The 14909-nt window shown below is 38.0% G+C and overlaps 1 long non-coding RNA gene and 1 pseudogene across 1 annotated transcript; one reads left to right on the top strand and one right to left on the bottom strand.

Annotated features, from left to right (window-relative positions):
• Positions 1–14909, top strand: part of LOC119871868 — an 82748-nt pseudogene that overhangs the window by 47631 nt on the left and 20208 nt on the right.
• Positions 3187–10919, bottom strand: LOC119871869. The gene is made up of 4 exons (XR_005359620.1): positions 10543–10919; positions 10112–10230; positions 4481–4588; positions 3187–3261 (listed from the first exon to the last, which is right to left on the bottom strand). It is a non-coding gene; the product is annotated as an uncharacterized LOC119871869 (long non-coding RNA).

Here is a 14909-nt window from a genome sequence, read left to right as displayed (position 1 = left end):
GGCAATATCTCATTGTGGGTTTGACTTGTGTTCTTCTAACAATTAGTGATATTGAGCATTCTGTGTCTGTTGATCACCTCTCTGTCTTCTTTGAAAAAAAGTACATTCAAGTCCTCAGCCCAGTTTTTAATCAGATTATTTGTTTTCTTGTTTTTGGTATTAAGCTGTACGAGTTCTTTGTATATTTTAGATATTAGTTCCTTATCAGATATATTATTTGCAAACACCCTCTCCCATCCAGTAGGTTGCCTTTTTTGTTTTGTTGACAGTTTCCTTTGCTGTGCAAAAACCTATTCAGTTTGATATAGTTCCAACAGTTTATTTTTGCCTTTTTTTTTTTTTTTTTTTTTTTGTCCCTTACCTGAGGAGTCATATTCAGAAAAAGGTTGCTAAGGCCAATGTCCAAGAGATTACTGGCTAGGTTTTCTTTTAGGAATTTTATGGTTTCAGATCTTATATTTAGGTCTTTAAATATATTCAGTTTTTACATGTCCCTCTGCCACATAGTTTATAAGAGTCTCTAGGGCCAAGACTTGATAAAAAGAACCTCATCAGAACTTTGCACATAGCACAGGTGAAAAATCTTCCTGATTTTTATACTGCAAAATATCAGAAATAATAATTCTGTTCTCTTTACTCTAGGATCCATAAACTACCAGCTTTGCCAAAGATGAAAGAACAGACCACACTGTAGCCAGTTTATGTGTCCCCTATATCCTGAGGCTTCTCTCTACTATTCTCTCAAGAAGCAGGAACCAGCCATCCTGGGCCTTGCAATCACCACTGTTTTATAGCTGGTCTCAGTACTCTCTGTCACATCAGAGGTAATGACTATGAGTTATGGGTGTCTAGAGTAAAAATGTAGTAACAGGAGTCATAGAGAAGAGCTGGAAAGATATTTATCGTGTGCTCAGATCTGACGGGTGGATACCAGGTCTTCCCTATTGTTTTGTAACTTCTATGACTGGGACTCTGGCCTTGTTTCCATGAGGAACATAAACTGCACCTCCTATGGCTGAATAAAAGAAACAGAGAGCCCTGTACATCTGAATTGGACAAGACTATGTCCTGTCTGGGTGGTAAGTCTGTTTGATGTCCTCAGGCATGGCAATTTCATCAAAAGACCACGGATAGAAAAAAATCAATGCTTACCAACACCTAGACAAAGCAGAGATGACTTTTTTTAATATCCTCTTCTCCCAGGAAGAAATCATAGTTCTTGAAAATTTCACACCCCATTAGTCCCTCTGGTGTGGTATTCGAAAGCCCACTTAGCACTTCTGTTATCTGGAAGCCACAGCTCCTAAACTACTCTACATCTTCAGAAATATCTTCCATCTGGCTAGGGCTGAGCCAGAGCCAGAAAAAAAGGCTGAGTTAGATCAGGGCCAGTGACTGAGAATCCAGAGCCCTTACATGGAGCTTCTGGCTGGGGGAAACTATGCCTCCATGCACTTCTGAATTTAGGTTGAGTGGTTCAGCTTTAGCTGACCTAAGTGAATTGTTCTCCCAGGGGCTATCAATCAATGTATTAGGTAGGTGCTGGAGAGATTTGCTTAAGCAATTTATTTAGCGAGGCTTTCACCAGCATGAGTATATGATAGATCTATGGTATGAACCCCACAACCTGCCCCCAGCCTTGAGTAGACTCTTGACAGTTAACAAGACTTTAATCAACATCTTCCTATCCTCACTCATTTATTCCTAGATCCATTCATTCATCTGAACATCTACCAGAAGAATGGATTGTGCAATGCCCAGAGTCAATAAAGTATAGTTTATTGACTTGGGTTCTACTCTTAACTATTGTATTGATTGTGAAAGACTTTGGTTAAATTGCACAATCAATCTGAACAGAAGCTTCTTTATAAGAAAGGGCCTAATAACACTACTCTCATACTTAAGGTTCCTATGAGAATTAGATGAGCTAATTATCTAGAATGGTTATACAGTGCATGCTATGCACACAAAAAAATGACAGCTATCATGACTCTTAAGGTACAGTGTCTAGATCCAGAGAGCTCACATCCTCTGGGGTCTCTGGTGAAAAGGAACAAATAAATGATAGGAACCGAGTCCCAGATTCCCAGGAATGCATATCTCTTGGCTCTTCCACAGAACTTGTATGGAATAGAGCTTATTTCCTAAATTCGTGCTCCTATCCAAACCATGACTCAGATGCTCATAGGCTAAATTAGCAGTGGGGAGAGGTCACATGGGATTCAAGGTACTATTTCATTTTTTTCTCAGTTCAGAACAAGCTATTTTTGCAAAGCATGATAAATCATTTCTATGGAGACCATTTCATCATGTGGGACTCATCTCACTGATAACACAGTGGAACTTTGTTATTGATGTGTCTTCTGAAAAAAAAACCTGATAATTGGGTGTGCATAGACACTTGTGTTCAGCCTGAACACACATACACACAATCTTTCCAATGCCTTTTTTTTTTCCTTAGAACTTTTGCACTTGATGGGATGAGCACTGGGTGTTATGCTATATGTTGGCAAATTGAACTCCAATAAAAAATAAATAAATATTTTTTAAAAAAGAACTTTTACAAAGCAGATTCATTTTTACTCCAGAAATCATGGCATTGCTGGGCATCAGCAAAGCTTCTATTGTATTGAAGGGTTGGTTTGCATGCAAGCAGGTGATAAGAAAAGAGGTGGATCCAGTAGTGAGTTAAAGATAGAAATGGCAGACAGGGTGACAAAACATGAGAGAATCCTATATCTGGGAAAGGAACAAGGGGCAGTGGAAGGGGAGGTGGGTGGGGGGATGGGGGGACTGGTGACTGGCACTGAGGAGGGCATTTGATGGGATGAGCACTGGGTGTTATACTATATGTTGGCAAATCAAACTCCAATAAAAAATATACAAAATAAATAAATAAAAATAAAAAATAAAGATAGAAATGGCCAGAGGGTGGCAGATAGTCACCATCAATGAGGAAATTCAAGATATTTTTGTTTTTGTACTTTTTAAAACAAGTTTAGGGGAACCAGCTATGCCAGTTTCAACTGTCAATGCCCAATTTGGGGAAAATAATGACACTGTGTTATCTGAAACATCTCTAAGCTTACAAGCCCCGCCCCCTCCGATCACCCCAGGTTGCTGTAGATGTTTTTCCCTGTTCACCCTACACACACACACACACACACACACACACACACGCACATTCTACTTAGCATAAACTTTATTCAAATCTTGAGTGTTCGTTGATCTTCTACTATGATCCAAGCACTGTGAGAAGTCCTGTGGATTGTAAAAAAAATGGGAAAGGTAAGGCACATGCTCATAAAACCAATAGTAAAGGAAGAGTTTGGTATACAAATACTGGGTATGCAAGCCCAAGTAAAATTTCATAGAAAGGTGGTTTGTTAAGATGATAACCATACAGCCTTAGTCAACTCACTTAGCCTTCAATATTTTAATTTCTTCATTTGTAAATTGGTGGTAAGAATATATAAAATGGCTTCAAGGAGTGAATAAAATTTTTCTCTAATGGGCTATGTAAATATTAGGGAAAAGTAGAAATACACTCTGTAGGAGTAATTAGAAAAGCCTAATTGTTGAAGGATGTAGATGAGACAGCTTCTGGATTCTAACAGTCATATTTCAGTAAACAAAGCATTGAGAGAATATTTCAAGCAAAAAGGATGACATAAGCAGAATCAGATGACAAAGTGCTGCCTACTTGGAGGAATAGTCAACAGCAGAGTTCAACAGGAATATTGGAGGATACATAGAAGCAGAGGGAAGAAAAAACTGGGAAGGTAGGCTGGGGTCAACCATTGAAGACATTGTGTGCCCAGATTCCAGATAAATATGGGTACTTCCATAAAGCTAGGTAGAAGATATTCCAGACATTTGAACACAGTCATGATATAAAACAGTAGGAGCACAAAATCACAGACCTCAGGATGAGCAGATGTTTTGCTCAAGAAAGTGTTTTATTATCATTTAAAAATTAACTTATTCTCTGTAGGTAGGGCATGCTCATCATAAGTTTGCTATAGGAATTACCCACCCTATTGTTTTATGACCACAAATTTATACATTTATGTTACTTCTCTTTCCCAGGAAACACATGGAGTTTTAATATCTGATTATGTGAAGCTCTGAGAAAAATTAATCTGGTGCCAGGATAAAGGATGGAATACAGACCAGAAGTGGAGGAACAAGTTAGGAGGGACAGATTTCATACACTTATACATAGATTTCCCGGCACCATTCTTCTAGATCGAACATGTGCTATGGTGTTACAGCCCTGAGGCTAGAAGATTCCAGTGTGAGAGGTTCAAAGCCTGAAATACTGGTACACCAACCATTCATTTGTCTAACAAACCCCAGTTTCTTGGCTTCTTTAAAATGAATGCCAAACACTGGCAGACAAGTATCCAGATATTTTGACTACTAAAGGCAAAAACATCGAGCTATTTGGAAATATCCATGTAGCTGTTGAAAGTCTTACTTTTTGAACTAGACTTTGTCACTCTATCAATCTCAGGTCAGGTTCCTAGAGCTTGAGATAGGAATTCTTGTGGAAGTAACTCATTGAGAGACTACCCTGAGGAAATACCTGTGAGGGAGTAAGGGAAACAGGGTAAGAGAGAGAAAATAAGTGAGGTATACACACACAAAAAAGGTACTTTTGAAAGTCTGACCTAATGAGATACTGCTACACACCTATTAGAAAAGTCAAAATCGGACACAAATTATATGGTCTCATTCATTTGGGGAATATAAAAAATAGTGAAAGGGAATAAAATGGAAAGGAGAAAAAATAAGTGGGAAATATCAGAAAGGGAGACAGAACATGAAAGACTCCTAACTCTGGGAAACGAACTAGGGGTGATGGAAGGGGAGGTGGGCGGGGTGGGGGTGACTGGGTGGCAGGCACTGAGGTGGGCACTTGACGGGATGAGCACTGGGTATTATTCTGTATGTTGACAAATTGAACACCAATAAAAAATAAATTTATTTAAAAAAAGAAAAGTCAAAATCTGGAACACTGACAAGATGAAATGCTGGCAAAGGTGTGGAACTTTCATGCATCACTAATGGGAATGCAAAATGGTACAGCTACTTTGGAAAACAGTCTCGTGGTTCATTACCAAACTAAACACATTTTTGCCATATGATCCTGTACTTGCGTTCCTTGGTATTTACCCAAAAGAATTGAAAAATAATCCACAAAGATCCTGCACCCAAATGCAACCTTATTTTTATAGCAGCTTTATTTTATAGGAGCTTTATTCATAGGTGCTAGAAACCTGAAAGCAACTAAGATGTTCTTCAGTACTCAATTGGATAAACAAATTGTCATACATCTAGAGAATGGACTATTTCCCAGAACTAAAAAGAAACTAGACATCAAGAAATTAGTCATTACTAAGCAAAAGAAGCCAATCAGGAAAGGTTACTGTATGATTGTATACATATGTATATAATATTGTATTATTCCAACTATATGATATTTGGAAAAGGCAAAACTATGGAGACAATTAAAAAGATCAGTGGTTGTCAGGGGTTGGCTGGTGGGGAAGGGATGAATAAACGGAACACATGATTTTTAGGGTAGTGAAAATATTTTATATGACACTGTGATGATAAACACATATCTTTTTACATTTGTCCAAAGGCACAGAATGTATAACACCAAGAATGAGCCCCAAGGTGAACTATGGACTTTGAGTGATTATAATGTATTAATATAGGTTTATTATTGGTTTAAAAAATGTACCACTTTGATGAGTGATATTGATAATGAGGGGGAGTTCTTTGCATGTGTAGAGACAGGGCTATATGAGAAATCTTAGTACCTTCCTCTCGATTGTGTTGTTAAACTAAAACTGCTCTAAAAAATAAGTTCTTAGAAAAAAGTCTAACCTCAGTCCAATCCCAAAATGAGCTAGAGTATAATTGTATCATGAAGCCTGTCCATCTGAAGACAGGTGGTGGAAGTTTATGCTTTAGCACTAGTTAGTGGCTTCAAATAGCATCACACAGCATCTCCTGGTGTTTGTTAAAGTTACTTCACCTGCTGTTTTGGCTCTTTCAGAAACCCATATGTGCCATCATGAAAGACCAGGCCTTTGTTTGTGAGGAGGTATGAATGCATCCCTCTCATCATTGCTTCCAGAATCAGAAGTACATTTCAGGAACAGAGAGAGGCATAGGACACACTGGTTTCTCCTGACACTGATTACTAACAGGTATATACTTATACCCCCTGACAATGCTACAAAAGAAAAATGGATGGGTTGTTTCCAAGGGGATTTTGGAAGGCTAATATTTATTAACTGACTATAATGTATCAGAGGCCTTGCTAGTCACTTAGTATAAGTTAATTTGTTAAGTCAAATGCTGATCTGGAGAAATAGTTACTTCTGAAGCCAGTTTTTAGATTAAAAAAAAAACAGGTTTATAGCATCAAAACTTGGATTGTAACCTGATTGTCTAATTCCCACCTCTGGTTGGCATGTTCGATGTGTGGACAATGACATGTTTATCATCATTATCACATGCAGCCTTGTTGGTCACTGTCCTTGTGCTTTCCTACTAGGTACAAGGGACCTTTTGTGGGTTGTGCTGACTCTCTGGCCACCTCTGTATCCTCTTCAGTACTATGGAGGCCTCCAATAATCTTAAAAGTGATGGTGTCTGACCAGGAGCTTCCTACTTTTCTATGCTGGCTGGGACAGAGATCGCCAAATGAGTACCATCACAATGTCACCACAATAAGACAAAAACAGTAAAGAAAAACTGAAGAGGAATCAATACTATATTGTTGCAAAGTACCCAAAAGATGCAGGCAGATTTCCTTCAAAGGGAAGCAAACATTGCTTTTCTTTAAAATTGACTGGAGATTACACAGTTCTCTTTAATAAGAGTCTCTGGAGAAGAAACCCAGCTATTATAAATAGCTCTATTTACTTTGCTATTTCTGGTAGTCTCACATTAACAACACCCCTTTTAGGTTACTCTTTATTTCTTTTCATTATTGTGAATAATATTTAGTGTTTTTTCATGCATAGTATTTTTTCATTGGATTGCAGACATTGTGAATTTTATATTTGAGAGTGTTAGTTTTCTATTCCAAACATATTTTTGAGCTTTGTTCTGGATCACAATTAAGTTACTTGAAAATATTTTTTTAAGATTTTATTTATTTATTCATGAGAGACACAGAGACAGAGAGACAGAGAAAGAGAGAGAGAGGCAGAGACATAGGCAGAGGGAGAAGCAGGCTCCATGCAGGGAGCATGACTTGGGACTCGATCCCAGGTCTCCAGGATCAGGCCCTGGGCTGAAGGTGGCGCTAAACCGCTGAGCCACCTGGCCTGCCCACTTGAAAATATTTTATTATTTCTGGGCCTTGCTTTATAAAGTTTGCTGGGTGAGAGAACACAATTTCTGGGCATAGGACGGAGTATTCCCAACCATAGAGGCAAGACCCTTCTGTGTACCCAATGCCGTATGAATGAATAGTGAGGTTTTCTAGTAGGACTGGTAAGACTAGTTCATATTCCTCACTTTTTGTGAGTTCTGGGCACTTTTAACTTTAAGGTGTTTTGTTTTGCTTAATGAGGGGGGGATCTTTTTGTGATCTTGAATAGTTTTCTCACCTGTATATACTGAGTAGTATTCAGCCAAGTCCCCAAGGGGAACCCTTTGCAGATCTGTGGGAGTTTCATCTCTGGACATCTGTCTCCTTTCTAGCACTCAATTCTGTGAACTCTGTTTGGATCTCTCCAGACTGTCAGCTCCATCTCTGCAATGCAGAGTCTTAGCCAGTCTCAGTCTGGTTTCTGTCATTTTGCATTGCAGCCTGGAAACATCCTTGGGTTAGTAACCTAGGTCTACTGTAGGGCTCATCTCCTTGTTTTATATATCCTAGAGATCATTATTCCATGCTGCCTTCCAGAGTGCCTTAAAAATATTTCATGTTTGGGGATCCCTGGGTGGCTCAGCGACTGAGCGCCTGCCTTTGGGCCAAGGTGTGATCCTGAAGACCTGGGATCAAGCCCCACATCAGGCTCCCTGCATGGAGCCTGCTTCTCCCTCTGCCTGTGTCTCTGCCTCTCTCCCTCTCTCTCTGTGCCTCTTGTGAATAAATAAATAAAATCATTAAAAATATTTCATGTTTGTCCACTTTTTCATTGTTTTAGTCAATCCCTGCTACTTTATTTTGCCAGAAAGGCGTTTCCTTAATGTCTATTATTAGTTTTGTAAAGCAACAACAGGCTAATTTGATAGGTGGGTAGAATGTGAAGATAGATGGATAGATATGTGGTACAACATAGAATGTTAATGATAGAATCTGAGTTTATGTGATAACTCATTATGCAAGTATTTCAACTTCTAATGCTTGAAAAAAATTTAAAGTTGGAGGTAAAATATTATGCCCTACATTCAGATAGATCTTGCCCACGCACTGTGTACCCTGCAGAGATTACTTGTGCAAATCATTTTTCATTGTGAGGATGTTCTGCAGGCAGGAAGAGTGGAGGGCAAATGTGATTGCTGAAGCATTTTGCTGCCTCTCTTTCAAGGGCAAAGACCTTAGGGGTAAAAGTGTGTAACTACTGGGTCCTCCTCCATCTCCATTCCCATTAACTCCTGTTTGTTTGGCCTGCGTGATGTTCCAAATGCATTTTTGTGGCCAGGCAATCTGCCAGTCTAGCAAGGGAAAAGTAACAATCTGGGAAAGTATAGAGCATAGCTCAGAAGATCATTTGCAAGGAAGGGTATGTATGCTCTGTTAAGTTTCTTTCTGCTACCTCTCTTAAAGATAACTGTAATATGTCTTGCTCCTTGATGCTTGGGCTGACCTTTTTTTCTGTTTTTACCATGAACTGCTTTTAAATGGTTTGAAGGCAACGGCAACAATGAAATATTTCCAATAGGGATTCTGAAATGGCTTTGGGGGGCCTGCTCTGGGGTTCAAATTCAGAGTTCTCATTGAAGCAATACAATCTCCAAATCCCCCTAATGGTTTGGCAAATGAAGAAAATAAAAGAACAAAAGTAAAAAGCCAGCAGGCAGGGTCTTGGACAGCCATGTACAGTCAGCACAAGCTGTTTATAAAGCCACATGGTTTTTTTGTCTGCTTATCTTAATGAGCTCACAGTCCTGGTGTACTAATGGGCCTATAAACAAATATGTGCAGTGCCTCTGCTTTAAACTGTCTTTTCTAAAGGTTTGTTTATATGAAACAGGGCAGCACGAAAGCAGGGCCATCATTCCATATTAATCTACAGATTCAAAACAATACCAATCAAACTCCCGGAAGGTTGTAAAACTGACAAGTCTAAAATTCATATAGAAATATAAAGGACAAAGAATAATCAAGGTAATTTTGAAGAGCAAAACCAAATAATTCTTGTAGATATCAAGGTCTATTGTAAAGCAATACTTGTTTAGCAGTAAATTGGTGGTATGAGGATAGATATTCTGACCAACGGAACAAAATAGAACCAAGAATTAGATATGTGAGTATATTATCACTTAATTTATGATATAAGCATCACTCAGTACAGTGGGAAAATTAATATTCTTTTAATATATGTTGCTGAGACAGTCAGACATCTATGTGGAGACTTTGGACCTGCAAGTCAGAGACATTTCCATACTGTCAGGCAAGTCTGATCCTTACCTTCACCATAAACCATAACAAAAAAATGGCCATACTGGGTGGATTGCAGACTCAATCTTAAAACCAGTGAATAAAGCACTTAAGAGGCATACACAGAAGAACATTTTCATGATCTTAAAATAGAGAAAGATTTCCCAAAGACTTATGCAAGATTTTTAAAAAGGAAAACAAGCAAAAAAGATGTTAAATTATAATTAAGAACTTCTGTGTGTTTATCAAAAAATACTCCATTAAGAGTGAAATATAACCCAGATGTGCAATACACATATCTAAAAAGAGCTTATATCTAGAATGCTAATTAGAGGAAACACAGATGACCCTTAAAAATGGGCAAAAATCATGAAGAGATTCTTCATAAGAGAATACTATTGCTGATAGACATAAGAACATATCATACTCATTAGCCATCAGAGAAAACTATATGAAATACCACCACACACCTACCGTAATGGTTGAGATGGGGAAAAAAAGCTCCACATGAGTAAGAAAGTAATTTTATCTGGGACAGACTTGTTCCAGTGGCTTGACTAATTTTCCCCAGAAGGACGCCCTCTCTCATCAGTCTGGTGAGTGGTCACAATGGACAATCAGTCATTCAACCTAGCATAACTCAACATGTACACACCAAACACTGCCTAATCATAATCACTCTGCTAAGAGGTATGTGTATGGGAAGAGGAAGGATTGCTGAAGGATAGCATATCCTACCTGCCCTAAAGAACTGGTAGTCTAGAGAATGAAACTAAATTAATTAATCCCTGAAATATCTAAATAATCTAAATCAGACTATAATTTATATAAAAATAAACTGTTTATAGAAAAAAACAATATAGGAATTCAAAGAAAGATGGAATCAATGAATAGCCATGACTAACTTCCTGAGCTCAGCCTTGAAGCGTGGGTAAGATTTCAACAGTGAAAATCTGGTCAGTGTTGGGGTTACAGCATCTTAATCTCTGGAGAACCTTTTTCCAACATATTCTTGCTCAGAAGTAACTGTGCTTCTTTACTAATAAAGGAAAATGCTGAGTGGTGAATAATGGACCACAGCATTGTTCTACAGGAACCTACCTGCGCATTCCAAAAGAATGTTGTATTCAATTACACCCTGCCTCCACTGGTCCTGTGCAGGGTTGCAGTGGGTAAGCCTTTGCTAGAATTTGCTGGCAGCATGGCAGGGTAGATTCGTCAGTCCTACCTCATTTGTTCTGAGATCCTGTCTGGTTTAGTGTGAACAGCTAATGCAGTGAAGAAAGAGGACCAGGACACACTCATCCAGTATCTCTATCATCCTTGACTTTGTCCTAGGTCTAAGTTCTCAGGAGAACAATGCCACTTAGCATGCAGATCCCATGGAATGTCCTGCTGATGGGGAGATCTCACAGTGGAAGCAGACCTTGGTACCCATCAGGTTTTAATGCTCTTTTTAAAGACAGTTAAAATCATATTCCACATCCATAATAGAGCTAGAACTACAATTCAAGACTGGATTCTTATAAAACAGACTTCATTCCTAAAATGCAACTAAATTTTTCCTAGTGAAAAGAAAGAACAAATTTGAGATCAGCCTGGATTTGTGGCCAAAGAAAAGGCGTTCACCAACTGAAATACCTAGGCACTAGATATACATCTCTAAGAACTTAGGATTCAAGGTAATTACACTTTCCTGTGCATACAAATGTGGAAGAAATGACCTCGAAAGTATATCCAGAGGGGTTGGATATGAGTTAGTTGCAAATTAGGAGAAGTATAAAAATGTGTTTGGGAGAATTATGGTGCAGGAAAATGGGTTTGGAGCAATGCCTGTTCCTTTGTCAGAGGCTTGCAGGGGTTCCATGTCTTGACTTGAGGTAAGGTCAGGAAGGGAGATGACCTGCATGGTAGCAGGCCCATCAGAGATACTGAGCAGTGATTTATTGCAAGAAGCATTGGGTAGTATCAAGCCTCTGGAACCAAGTACTAGTTGGCTTACCTTTCTGGCGATGGCTTTGGAACAATCTTGTGCAAGCAACTAATGCCTAAGAGCTGGGGCCAAGAGGAAGCAGCAGAGAGGACAGTGGGTGATGCTTGTTAGGCTAATTGCAATTAGCCCCTCTGACAGATCAGATCTTTATTTCCACATATCATGTAGGGATATAGGATGTTAATAGGAACTAATACTGAGGAGGATAAAACAGGACATCGATAAGTAGAAAAACTGTATATAGGCTCAGAGAGACAGCATTTATTTTCTTTTTTTTTAAATAACTGAACTGAGATATGAGTAATTAGAAGAAAAATACACCAGTACTTTTCTACTTTGCTATTACCAAAGAGCCTCTTTTAAACTCCCAATTATATGGAATCTCCTCAGAATTACTGATAAATGATAATTTCTCATGTAGTTTACAATGTCCCTTAGTCTCCTGTAGTTGGCAGGAGATAGCTCAGACATCTACTAAGAGAATGTGGAATTGGTGGCAAGATTGCCAGGATTAGATTTTTTATGGACTTTTAATCTCAACACCACGAATATAGAAACATAAATAACACTTCCCATTTTGGAGACAGTGAAGGGTTTGTGCAAGGCATGACCTAGTAACCTAGATGTCTTCACGAGGTCACCAAGTACTTTTAATAATCAAGTAAAAATCCTTCCATCCTCTATCTTAATTATTGTGCAAAGTCCAATGCTCAGCTCTCAACATTTTGGTGAATTCTCATGATTTCCCCCCCTTCTGGTTTCTGTTCTTTCAGAATACTTCCTCTGCAGTTTATCTATCGTTTTAATTTCTTTGCCTCCCTCTGCCCTCTGACATACCGACCATGGAATTTAATATCCTTAAGTGACATTTAACATGCTTTTTCCAAAACACTAATACATACGCCAATTAAATGTAGAGACATTTACTGAGGATTTGAGAGTCACAGAGGAGGTTACAACTTAGTCAATCTAACAAACTAAATTAATTATTTAATAAATAATGTATTAGACATTCTTGTACTTAATAGTCCTGTAGTCATTTCTTCCACCAAGAATTTCACATCAGAAACAAACTTGTTTCCTTCCACATTCTTGAACCTTCTAAAATTCTTCATTTTAAGTAAAAGATGGAACATGAATAACTTACCTTTCTAATTAAAAATATAGGAAAATAACAAAAAAGTAATTCTTACGTAAGTAAAAGGGAAGAGGGGATCCCTGAGTGGCTCAGCAGTTTGGCGCCTATCTTTGGCCCAGGGTGCGATCCTGGAGTCCCAGGATCGAGTCCCACATCGGGCTCCCTGCATGGAGCCTGCTTCTCTCTCTGCCTGTGTCTCTGCCATTCTCTCTCTCTATGTCTATCATAAATAAATAAATAAATCTTTAAAAAAAAAAGTAAAAGGGAAGAGGTTTGAACACACAATCAGAAACTAATTATGTTTTTAAAGGAGAAAGAAATCACCTCTAATTAATACATTAACAAATAAATAAACCATTAACATTGAGAAAGAATAGAAGCATGTGTGTATAAAACAACTGACAGAGGAAATCTTAAAATTGACTACCATTACTAAAGAAAAAGTGAAATAGATAATTTATCAGGAAATTAAAGTTTAAATAGATTAATTTTTAAAAAGATTTCATTTATTTATTTGAGAGAGAGCAGAAGTGTTTCCCTTTATTTGAGGGAAAGGGAGAAGCAGACTCCCCCGAACCAGGAACACAGCACAGGATCATGACCTGAGCCAAAGGCAGACACTCAACCAACTGAGCCACCCAGGTGCCCAAAATAGATTAATTTTAATAAAACAAATATAGAAAATCATCCAGATTCTACACCCCAACACACACACACACACACACACACACACACACAAAGCTTCAGGCCTCAATGCTTTCATAGGTGAGTTCCACCAAATCTTCAAAGAACAGATAATTCTAACGCTAAATAAATTGTTCTAACCTATGAACACAAATATTTAAATTATTTATGAAGCAAATATAACATTGATATAAATCTGATAACCATAGAAAAGGAGTATTACAGACTAATTATAGGCTAATATCACAAATACTGATTCAAAAATCTGAAATAAAATATTAAAGAATCCAAAACAAGCACTTGCTTCAAGATCCAAAGTAAAAGATTCATTTGCTATAGGATTAGATTAAGTATATGAATTTTATTATTTTTAAAATAAACTTTGTTAATGTATGTATCCATAAATGATTTCGACTATAACATATATCTAAAGATGGCATGATATAGACAGATTTTTTTGCCCAGTTCTCTTGTTTTTCTTTTATATATATATATATTATTTAAATTGAATTTGCAAATATATAGTATAACACCCAGTGCTCGTCTCATCATGTGCCCTCCTTAATGCCTGTTAACATGTCCCCCAATCCACCTCCCCTTCTGCAACCCTTTGTTTCCCAGAGTTAAAGATCTCTCGTGGTTTTTCTTCCTCTCTAATTTTTCCCCACTCAGCTTCCCTCCTTTCTCTTATGGTCTTTTTCACTATTTCTTATTATATTCCACATATGAGTGAAGCTGTATGATAATTGTCTTTCTCTGATTAACTTATTTCACTCAGCATAATACCCTCCAGTTCCATTCATGTCAAAGTAAATGGTAGGTATCCATCCTGATAGCTGAATAATAATCCATTGTGTATAGAGATCACATCTTCTTTATCCATTCATCGGTTGAAGTACATCATGGCTCCTTCCACAGTTTAGCTATTGTGGACATTGCTGCTATAGACATTGGGATGCAGGTGTCCCAGTGTTTCACTGCAACTGTATCTTTGGGGTAAATACCCAGTAGTGCAATTGCTGGGTCAATAGTTATATTTTTAACTCTTTGAGGAACTTCCACACTGTTTTCAAGATTTGCTGTACCAGTTCACATTCCCACCAACAGTGCAAGATGGTTCCCTGTTCTCCACATCCTCTCCAACACTTGTTGTTTCCCGTCAATTTTCCCCATTCTCACTGGTGTGAGGTGGTATCTCATTGTGGTTTTGATTTGTATTTCCCTGATGGCAAGCGATGCGAAGCATTTTCTCATGTGCTTGTTAGCCATGTCTATGTCTTCCTCTGTGAGATTTCTGTTCATGTCTTTTGCCCATTTCATGATTGGACTGTTTGTTTCTTGGGTGTTTGATAAGTTTCTTATAGCTCTTGGATATTAGCCCTTTATCTGATATATCATTTGCAAATATCTTCTCCCATTTTGTAGGTTGCCTTTTAGTTTTGTTAACTGTTTCCTTT

Source organism: Canis lupus, chromosome 5 (assembly GCF_011100685.1).
Source record: "Canis lupus familiaris isolate Mischka breed German Shepherd chromosome 5, alternate assembly UU_Cfam_GSD_1.0, whole genome shotgun sequence".
NCBI lineage: Eukaryota > Metazoa > Chordata > Mammalia > Carnivora > Canidae > Canis > Canis lupus.
The sequence above is the reverse complement of the archived record's forward strand: the minus strand, read 5'-3'. Positions and strand labels throughout refer to the sequence as shown.